The sequence below is a fragment of the Ischnura elegans genome, chromosome 1 (assembly GCF_921293095.1).
Source record: "Ischnura elegans chromosome 1, ioIscEleg1.1, whole genome shotgun sequence".
NCBI lineage: Eukaryota > Metazoa > Arthropoda > Insecta > Odonata > Coenagrionidae > Ischnura > Ischnura elegans.
In genome coordinates this window covers 37,915,532-37,927,644 of record NC_060246.1, presented here as the reverse complement: position 1 = coordinate 37,927,644, position 12,113 = coordinate 37,915,532, and positions in this window count along the sequence as shown.

Sequence of the window (12,113 nt, the reverse complement as noted above, 5' to 3'; positions counted from 1 at the left end):
TTGATGAAAGTTTACTGCTGTGGAAAGGCCGTCTAGGATGGAAGGTATATATTCCAAAAAAAAGGTCACGTTTTGGGATGGAATCCTATAAACTTTGTGAGGCAAAAAGTGGGTATGTGTGGAACATGATGATGTACACTGGAAAGGACACAGAACTTGTGAAGGATGTCGGAGGAGTTGATGTGAGTAGTTTTACGAAACCATCACGGGTAGTTCTAACCCTTGCAGAGAGGCTACTGAACCAGGGTTATCTCTTAGGGCTTGACAATTATTATAGCAGTCCTGAGCTCTTTGATTTTTTGAATTCGCTGGGAACTGACGCAGTAGGAACCGTGAGAGTAAATAGAAAGGACTTGCCAAAAACGGTAATGAATAAAAAATTGAAATCGGGTGAAATTGCCGCTGCTTTTAGAAATAAGTTGATGGCACTGAAGTGGAAAGATAAGAGAGATGTATGTATATTGAGCAGTGTTCACGACGCAAGTACAAAGACTGTGCGAGACAGGAAAGGAAACTCAAAACAGAAACCTCTCGCTGTTATTGGTTACAATGAGTCAATGGGAGGAGTTGATCTCTCAGATCAGTATATGGTCAACTATAGTACAGCGCGGAAAAGAATGAAGAAATATTATCAAAAGATATTCAGACATCTTCTTGATTTATGCGTCTTCAACTCTTATGTAATATACAGGAAGAATGGAGGAAAAGAAACTCATCTCCAATTCAGATTAGATCTTATTCATAAGATTTTACACAAATACGGAGGAGCAACATCAAAGGCGTCTGGAAGCCGCTCAAAAATTGACCCGCCCTTACGGTTATCAGGAAGGCATTTCCCTCACCTAAATTCCCCAACAGCAACGAAAAAGCATGCCCATAAGAGATGTGTGGTGTGTTTGTCACACAAGCAAAGAAGGGAAACAATATACAGCTGCAAGGACTGCAATGTACCTCTCTGTGCCGCGCCGTGTTTCCAAACGTACCACACGAAAATGGAGTATTGAGTGAAAAAAAATGTGTATATATATATAGTGTAAATAGTAAAACTAAAAACCAGTGTGAATGTGTAAAAAAATGAAGCATCCTGGTCGGTAAGTGATTTTTTTTTCTATAAAAAATTGCATGAAAAAAAGGAATTTGTTATAAACAAAAAAATTGTTTAAACTTTTTTTTGTTGTTGAAAAAATTTTTTTTTTCAATATTTGTACTCTAAATGCAAAAAGGTATTATTGTAGAAAATTTCAAATATTTCTATCGAAAGGTAAATAACCCCCACCAGGTAGGTGACTACTAAAAAATTGGTCCCCATTAAAGGGGTTAATAAGGAGGAGAAGAAGGAAAGGCAAACACGCACTCCTGTTTTCACCGATGCGTGCAATCCCTCTCTCTCTCTCTCCTTCTTCCTTTCCTCCAGGTCGAGTGGCTTAAACTTGAAGAACAAAAAGTGTGTATCTGATGTAGAAAAAGAAGAAATAAATGATAAGTGTGTATCTAAATGTAATTTGTATATGTGTATGGGTGTGGCCAGTAGCGGATCTATGGGGGGTATTCAATTTACACCAGATAGAAAGATAATTTTTTCCGACCCCCACAACTGCTGGAATTTTAACCTCCACCCCCCCCCCCCATTCGTCCCTATCCTGGATCCGGCACTGGATGTGGCGACAGAATATGTGTGTAAAAAATGTATTATGTCTATGTTCAATCTTGCGTGAATAATAATGCATTTCGGCCCATCTTATGAATAAGGAGGAGAAGCAAACACGCACTCCTGTTTTCACCCATGTGTGTAGTCCCTCTCTCTATATTACCAACGCTTCGTTGATTCCACAATTTATTTGAATATTACTACCGGTTTCGGCTATCACGCCATTATCAAGTACATAAATGAAAAAGATTTAAAGTGATCTCTTTTCTTTTTGCTCGAAAGAATTCGATTCCTCTCTTCAATATAGAGGATAGGATTGGTGTGCTAACTTGAGTGTTGCTTTTACACTTTGTGGGTTTGATTTTTAATCCCGGCGGAGGCGGTGATTTTTTAGGGACTACCCAGGCATTGCTTGAGTGATTTTTGGTATGCACATCAACCTCTTTTGTATTTATGTGCTTGATAATCGCCTGACAGCTGAAATCAGTAGTATTTTTCAACTAAATTGTGGAAGTAACGAAGTGTTGCTAAAATGGAGCCCTATCACCACGCACAAGCTTCAAGTTCCGATTTAATCCCTCTCTATACATATATATTTCTCTCCTTCCCCCCTTCCTCCAGATGGAATGGCTAAAACTTAAAGAACGGAAAGTGTGTATCTGATAAGAAGAAGAAAGATATAATAAGTGTGTACCTAAATGTATTTTGCATGTGTGTATGGATGTAAATTCAGAATATGTGTATGAAAAATGTATCATGTCTATGTTTATAATTATTTACTCTGGCAAGGATACGAATGAATTTCGGCCCACCTTATTAATAAGGAGGAGGATAAGGAAACGTAAGCACATTCCTATTTTCACCAATGCGTGCAGTCTCCTCTATCTCTCTCCTTCCTCCCTTCCTGCAGATCGAGTGGCTAAAACTCTTGAAGAACGAAAAAAATAGCAATGCTCTATTTTTTTGCAAAATTAATTGTTAATTAAGTCTCCTGAATATTTGTATCATAGATAACGGTCAACATTGGCAATTATGGCAGGGTCGCTAGGGCGCGGAGACGTTTGAAAATACCGAAATGCAGAAAAAAACTCGTTCCTGTGATTCCCCCAAAATATCTCAAAGAGGCTATGGAATGATATCGCTGAATATCCCTGATTTATTGTTAATGTGAATAATATTAACCATTTTAAATGGCTTACGGCAGCTCACCCACATCAAACTTTCTGTTTAAACATACATGAAAAGCGATTAGGCTTTTTGTCGATTGCAAAATAATAAGTATGTAGCTAAATGTACTTTTGTCTATGCATTTAGTTTCAGAATATCTGTATAAAAATATATTATGCCCATTGTTACATTTTTTTACTCTTCATAGATATGAATACATTTCTCTATTGACATGTAATATGCACGAACGTAATTCAAATACTTTTTTCTGCTTGCCGCACCAAAATCTGGAAAGAAATTTTTTTTATCCTGTTTCATAGGTTACTACTCTTCGATAAATAAAATTCTGTCCCGTTCTATTCCTCCACTCATCACATGGGTATATGCTTAACTCTGATTGGAATTATCGATCGGTTTTAATTCGGAACGGTCGCTTCCGATTGGTTGCAACGCGATCACAATTTGTTGAATTTTGAGATTTTCACTTTGAGGGCTCATTTGATAATAATTCTGGAATTTGATTTGTAGTTTGATGCATGTGTGCGGCATATAATTATTCTTTCCGATCTGATTGGAAATACTTGTGGTATAATTACAATGATATGAATTCCGAAATTTTATTTATAGTTTAATGCACGTGTGCGGCATATTCATAGGCTGCGCTTGTCAGAAACCCGGTAAATTAACGGTTCTATCGCTAAATAAACAGCCATAGTCAAATGGTGGTTGATAGTTCAATACAAATAAGCGGTTAATAGTTTTTCCTTTCAATCTGCGCAATACCTTCGCATGCATTTAAATTCTGTTAGGAAGACAGACAATCAACAATTTCGCATTGTTTCGATAAATAGGAATGGGCATAGTTAAATTAAATGCCATGATATGAACATTAATAGAATATGTGAATATGAATGTGTAACCGACCTACCCGACGCGGCATCCAACTTCCTTCAATCCCCATTCCTGTCTGCACGTGCTCCCATCTCCGCGGAAAGTAGTAAGACATCTTGGTAATAAGCAGGGGTAAAAAAGATCACACTCACCTCTGTTTTCACCAATAAATTCGCCCTCCTCATTATCTCTGCCCATGCCAGGGCACCGGCCGAAGGCTGCAAGGGGCCCTAAACCCCTCCAATCTTTTAATTTTTCGATGGCTACCTATGATTGATTCGCTGACATATTTGTATTAAATAATATGGGAACAATTCAAGTGTCTTGAAATGCGAGGAATATATGAATACATAAGTGCAGTTATTATTTTTCTTTTCAATATAATTCGCATGTATGCATGCGATGAACCTCTGTCCTAGGGCCGGTGGCGGATACATATTGGGAGCGCAGGGGGCGCGACCCCCCTTGCGGGGCTGCCCGCATTGCCGAACATTGCGGAACGACAATTGTAACTTTTTTATATCATAAGATATCATTTATGTGTGTGTGATGTTATGTGGTATAATTAAAGTGATATGAATTCTGAAATTTTATTTATAGTTAATTTTTGTCTTTTATATGCGCACAATCAGTTTAAATAAAACTATCTTAAACTTTGCATGCAACTTGATTATTTTTATTACGATAAAATTATAGGTAGCTCAAAATATCTTTTGCACCCTCCTACCCCCATCAGTTTTTCCTATATCCGTTACTGCCTGGGGACGGAAAAATTGACGGTTAAGTGACATAGTAAGCTGTAAACTCAACCAATGTGGAAAAAATAGAAATTAACACAGTGAAAGTAAGTACCTAGCGTTGCAAGAATAAAGGATATGCATTTTCGTAACGTTATGAAAACGACTCGGAAGTCGCGACCTTCACCTTTCCTATCCACCGTTCTCCACGTCATTCTCTCTCTCTTTCTCTCTCTCTCCCTGGACCCGGAAACCGTAAGGTTGAAATAATCGGCACATGGAATAAATAAGGAGAAAAAGCGCACTCACGCCTGTTTTCAACTATGCGTACTATCCCCCCTCCCCTCACCTCCCATCCTTAATCGTATCCGATAATTACACCGATGAGGTAGGTATGTGAAAATCCTCTTCCCGAGAGGAAGCGAAGATGTGAAAGGTTTATATAAAAACGAAAGTGAAGATTCTGTCTTTCGGAAGTGAGTTTCCCTTACGCAACCTCAAAAGCCATTCAGCTCGTAATGAGTACGGAGCGAAATTACGAGATAATCAAGGTAATTGTGAGAATCTAATACGCCGAAAATCGTATGCCATGACATATTACCGTGCATAAGTGTAATTTTCATACAGTATGTACACACACCTAAGCTTTTATTCCTTATAAGATGAACATAATATCCTCCGAAAAATGAAGATTTGGTTAAGAATACAACTTTTTATTATGTCCAAACTTGGCATTGCGTGGGGTAGGAATGCTAACAATGACAACAGCAATGTTGATAACAATGTTTATCAGCCTCAAAATACGATTCCGAATAATTAGAATGTCTTGATAGAATTTTAGTTCTTTATTTTGCAAGACTTTTTTACAATAATGTCTCTGATACAGGGCCTTACCTTTTTGTTATCTCAAACTACCGATGAATCGCAGAAGTCTCTGAAATAAGATGTTTCTTGCTTACGATTAGATGTCGGCTACTTATGATTAGCGAACGAATTCAATTCCGCGATTTGATACTTAATTCTTTACAGCAAAAAAAAACTTACTTTGCCTCGCAGTGGTCTGATTCAAGCAACTCTGGGTACAATTTTGTTTTGTTCTTCTCACAGCAAACTTAGAGCTTAGAAAAGGTTATACACGCCGAATGTATTTTATGCTATCCTGACGAGACTGCAAACAAAGTCATTAGAAATTATAATCAAGAGTGGACAAAAAATACTTGATCCGCGATTCCGTAATATTCTTTTTTTTGCATATGTATAAATTATTTCATCACAAGTTTCATTCAGAAATTGCTTCCATGCTTAAATTTCCCGCAGTAAGAAGATTTTTCTTCTGGTTGAATGGTCTCTTAGCCTGGGATATTCTATTAATAATGTCTTTATTGCTTCTTCCATCACTGTATATTCTGATTCCCAAATAATAGAATTCCAGTTTTTTGCTCCTGCATTTTTAATAAACTTTGCTGGAATAACGTCAATTCCCGATGATTTATTCATTCGCAAGTTTTTTCTCCTGCCGCATCAATCTCTGATCTTAAAACTGGGGCAGCATTGTCATAGTTATCCTTTTCCCACTCCTTTTCGATTCCGTTCGTTCTTATACACATTCTATCCTAATTTTTAAATACTATATCTAGACACCAGAATTCACATTTCTTATGGAAATAATATCATTTGAAGGGTAAATTAAAAACTCAGAAGGACATGCTATTTCCCAGTAATTTAAAGTAAAATTCAGTTTTTTCCAAATGCTTATAATCAGTGGCGTAACTAGGCATGCGCTTTGGGGGGATGGGATGGCCTTGGGTGGCGGCCCCCTCCTACCCCCAGGCAACAGGGGTTCAGGGAAATTTTTTGACATACGACATGCCTGGAAATTCATTTTACATCATTTTGGTGCTTAAAATTTAACTTTAAGCAGATGCAGTTATTACATATCAAAACTAGTCAATACTGTTAAATATTTTTTTAATTGTCTGAGGCTTTGGCGGGGGGGGGGGGGTGGATCTATCCCCTCAGCCCCCCATAGCTACGTCACTGCTAATAATAGTGATACAAATCTGTTTAAATAGAATTCAGCAAAGCTTTCCCAATCAGAGATGAATCTAAATATGATTTGATGAACCTAATACTGACCTTACATCGCCCATTTTCTACTTTGTTAGCTTTTCCTTCCTTTCTAATCTCTCGGAGACCCTAATTCACATGCGTAGAGAGGAAATTAATGGTCACAAACGGACTCCGCCGTGTTTCAAAGCTCATAACGGTCCATTCGAAGCGGCGAAATATGCTTTCCCATTCAGTAAAATTGGGCAAAGCTTTCATCATATTTTCCACATCTAATTTTAAAATATGGAGGTGAGTAACTGCCTGGCCTCGCAGATAGTTTTCTCTCTTTTATTTTATCTTCCCAAGATCTCCCCATGGACCAACAGGTACAAAAACTTTTAACGGTGTGACTCGTCTTATATTTTTTCAAATCTGACAAAATAATCAGCGGTTTAGAAATTTTCACTGTAAAATAAACCATGAAATAGGGAACAGTTCGTTACGCACCCTCTGTTAATACACTTCTTTCTTCTTCTTCTTCTTCTTCTTCTTCTTCCTAGCGTTTGTCCCGCGCTATTGCAGGGTCCGCTTTTCTGCAAAGCCTTCTCCACTTGGCTCGATCCAGGGCGTCTACTGACGTGGCGTTGATGGTCTTCATGTCCGCCTTAATTTTGTCGAGCCAGCGCATCTTTGGTCGTCCTCGTGGTCGGCGTCCTTCAGTACTCAGCCGCATTGCTGTTTTGGCCACGGAGTTCTCATCACTACGCACCACATGCCCATACCACCGCAGTCGAGCCTCCCGCATCTTGTCTGTGATCGATGCAACTCCCATTCTTTTCCGAATGTCTTCATTCCTGATGTGATCCAGGCGGGAGATGCCTAGGATCCATCGCAGCATCCTCATTTCCATGACACGCATGGCCTGTTCTTGATTTGCTGTGGCTGGCCAACATTCTGCTCCATATAGGGCCACTGGGCGGACTACGGTCTTGTATACTTTGGCCCTGAATCGTTCAGGCATTCGACGGTCGCACAATACGCCAGTCACTTGGCGCCATTTCAGCCATGTTGCATTGATTCGAGCTCGTGTGTTGGCGGTTGTGCTTCCATCGTTGCTGATGACAGAGCCCAAATATTTAAACTTCTCGACCTTTTCAAGGTCGTCGCCGTCGATGCTGATCGTGCCATCGGTTTGAGGCCCACACTCCATGTACTCAGTCTTCTTGATGTTTAATCGCAACCCATAGTTGTCGAGTCGTACCTTCCATAGTAGAGTTCGCTGCTGTAATTCGGGTCTGGTGGTGCTGGCAAGGAAGACATCATCGGCGAACAGTAGTGACCAAGGATGCGATTCTTGGAGACAGGCCGTGATTGTGTCCATGCACAGGATGAAAAGGAGCGGAGAGAGGGCCGATCCTTGGTGGACGCCAACAGTGATTGGGAAAGGCGGTGATATTCCTGATGGGCAACGGACGGAGCTGGTGACGTTGGTGTAGAGAAGCTTCACCCAATAATACACTTCTTTAAGGTAGTCGAAATTAAAAAGCATTCCCCACTACCTTTTACTAGCAAGATATCGTCCTTACGAATAAAGAGTCCATTCCCAATAGCATCGACGATACCTGAAATAGCTCATTTATTTAGTTGCGTAAAGTGCATAAACTAAATGGGTGAATTGAGCGGTTGCCTCAGTTCATATTTATGGTCATGTTCGTTTTTGATATAAATAGAATAATTTGAAGGCGTTTTCCATAGTGACATACTTACGATCGAGAGAATGTTCCTTTTCTTCAGTTTTATAAGAAGTTCGCCATTACTTAAATGAACTCACAAATGAGAGACTTTTTCTTGTCAAGTACCAATAGTTACTTCCAGGATGGCCAAAAATAGGGTGGTTTCCTATTATTTTTTTATTGCCTAAATCGAAAGATTATTACTCCTGGAGTACGTATTTCACGCTTTTAGATTTTTAAAATGACGATATCTATTTTTCACGATTAAATGAAAAGTGAAAAATTTCAAGCGCGCGAAAACGCGACGGCTAAGTATGAATGCCGGGAAAACTCCCGTGTGACGTCGTTCTGGTTCCCGCTGTCGCAAGTGAGGTGACCTTGGGGCGAGGCTCTGAGCGATGATACGACGCAGGATGCTAGCAGGTAGCAGAGTACCATGCTAGCTGGTAGCGCTTGGCTTAAATAAGGATTATTAATACCTTATCAAACGAAGAAAACTTTCCGACCTTAGCCAGTTTTAATAGGTGATTATTAAGACATGTTTCCCTGAGCTCTGTGCCTCATGCATGCATTGCTAACCTCAGACGATGTAAAACTCCTATCCTCTCGTGTAGAAACTAGGTCCCTGTGACGTCACGTGGAGTGGCATCGCATGGGCGCCAATCTGGACTTTTTCAAATGAGGATAAAATTGACCCTTGCCATTCGTCTAAAACGGTGTTTCTAAAACCAAATAATTTGTGTATTATGAATACACTAATGGTGGGTAACGAATCGCAATCAATGCCTTTCGTTTTCTTTGATGAAGGAAACTACCCTATTATAATTAAAAGGAATCACTTGTTTTTCATGGTAGCTGCATTTTAAATCGATACCAGGTTGATAAGTTGATCCAAGCTCCAGAGTATCAACGAAAATGTAATTCGTTTCTAGAAAATCGTCCTTCCGTACGCCCTACGAATATCCACATTTGAGTGCAAAAAAATACAGGGTAACGTAGAGAATTCCATTCGGTTGGTTATGGGATCTTGGATCCCTGGCCATCTGCAGTTCAGCGTTACGCAGTGTTGTGTGCATTCCATCATCCTAAAATATTCTCCGTCGATCGACCCATCTGCCTATTTTTAGAGACGCCGTTTGCGCCCTCCGCCACTTCTACATTATTTAGTTTTGTCAAAGTTTGTCACACAGCGCAGTGCAAAGGAAATTAATGAGGTGAACGGCCTTTGGAGGAGACCTTCCGCGATTGAGTTCACTCTTGCGCTACTAAACGAGAACGTGGACCACGACTTGCGCATGAGCACTGTGATAGTACCGGCGTTTATATTTTACGGACTGTCAAAGCCATGGAAACCATTGAGAAAGGATACGATACTCAATATGATACTACCGATAAAATTGACTGCTGAATCATACGAAATTGTGATATAATACGAAAAAAATAGTTTTTTACGTAGTAAAATACGTGCCTAGTTCTTTACATTGGACTTCTACTACTCTACGGACTTCTACTTGTCATAAATTATTCGGAAAACTCTTTCGTAACCTCGGTATTGGTAAAATTATCGTAAATGTAATACCGCTAACGTTTGCATGTAATGCTATTAGACTATATAGGCATTAAGAACCCAGACTTAGCCATAGGCGTGCGAGTTTCACACTGTCAAATTATTATCTTTTCCCAGACGCAATTAGAACCACGAGGAATTTTGTTGGGGGTATCCAAAAGCATCAACCAGGATTTGAACGTATGGACCTTAGGTTAGTAGCCGAATACTCCACCAAATAGGCTACAAGCTCTTCAATCACAAGATAGAAATGCCAATTTAACTTGAGCAGAGGGTTGGGGATTTGATACAATGTTGATAAAACAATTCTTGAAACTTTGGCAAGATGGCATACATATATTATCCTCTATTTACCCATTTCAGGTAGGGGGGGCTCCTCAGCACCTCACCCTTTATTTGTACTTCCCATTTGGCTATTCTCAAGCCCACCCATACAAAAAAATCTGTGCTGCGACTGCACTAAATCTGCACTGTAACTGGACTAAACTCTGTGTTTAGCACAGTCACAGTACACTTTTCTGTACTAGACTGTACTATGGCAGCTAGAATTTGAGAAGAACTGTACTGTAACAGTGCTGGATCACTGTGCTTGAACTGTGCTAGAGCTCAGACTGCACTTTGACTGGGCTGGGTAACATGACTGGAGCTGTACTATGGCTCAAACTGGACTGTGACTGGGTTGGGTAACTGGACTGGAACTGTACTATAGCTCAAACTGGACTGTGACAGGGCTAGAAAACATGACTGGAAGTGTACTGTGGCTAAAAGTGGACTGTGACTGGGCTGGGTAACATGACTGGATCTGTACTATGGCTCAAACCACTGCGACAGGGCTGGACTTAAACTAGTCATTGACAGGAGAAAGTATTTCCTATATTATTTCATATTACGATCAACTATCATTTCCATGAGAATATGAATGCGTAAATTATATAAAAATTTATGCTGACATTACAGCGGCAATGCATAGCTCCAGCTTGCTTATTATTTTGGTAAAGTATGGTCAAAAGAACAACTTCCGCCGATACTCAGCCATCTTTGTTAGAGCATTGGTGTTGAACCGGTTGTAACGTTGTAACATTACTTGTTTACGTGCTCTGAATTCTACGCTGTACGATGGATACGTCGATGTAAGATCGACGCTAAGAACATGAAGAAGTGAACTTTACTTCAATTACATCAAAATTAGCTACTTAGCCGGGAATTTTTCTTGCGGGTGAAGTGATATCGTCGATTTTGCTGAAATCCGTGTGGTTCGCGATGAATCAACTTTCCACGATTGATTTAGACGACTCGCAATCTACTCCTTGCGAAGCACGAGAGAGTTGAAAAAAGACATATCTTTATTTATACTCTGCTGCTGGAGGTAAGTACTCAACTTCTCTAAAATTAAATTCAGACAAACTTAAACAGTCAAATTTTGAAGTAACACTTTATTAGATATCAGTATGTAATGTTTTTTCCTTTTAATTTCAGGAAGGAAGCCAAAGAGGCAAATGAATTGAGCGGCCATGCCTTAACAAGACTTTCATTTTTATGTTTATAATCATGAGTATATTTGTATTTAATAAATTTCTTTTATTTTCATATCTTATTGTCATTATTGTGCTCCACGGCGTTAGTACTGAAACTTCATCAACAAAAACTATCGAGGTGGGCATATTTGTGGCAAGTAGACAAATAGCACTGAAGTAAATTTTGGTGGTTTTTATGTTGAGTGCCCGTTGATGTGCAGAATAGGATTTGTCAATTTTTCTCATAGAACCTAAGGGCTTCGATAGCAATATTTTTAGTACCATAAACTTTGTTCATATTAAGGAAGTGGAACGTAACAAATTCAGTGAGTGTCTGTTAGGGATATGGTTTATCTTTCCTTAGACTAGTCAACATTCGAATGAGTGTAGTCGTTTTGGCCACTGTTATCTCTTTGCGGTTTTCTGATTGGATCAGGCAACCAATCTTCAAACACCTAAAAAGGGAACTATATATCTCTGCTAATTGGCCTATCTTGATTTAATTCTGCTTCTTGTTTTCAATAAGATATACAGGGAATGCAGTAGCCACATCAAGACTGTCAATTATTGATTCATGGAAAGAGTATTACAGTAAAAACTGTGCTATGCCAGCTGCACTGTGGCTGTGCTATGGCAACTGCACTATGACTGTGCTAAGGCAACTGTACTCTGACTGTGCTATGGCAACTCCACTGTGACTGTGCTATGACAACTCCACTGTGACTGTGCTATGGCAACTGCACTCTGACCGTGCTATAACTGTACTGCGATGTTTCAATTCAAGTGCAGTTTAAGTAGAGTCACAGT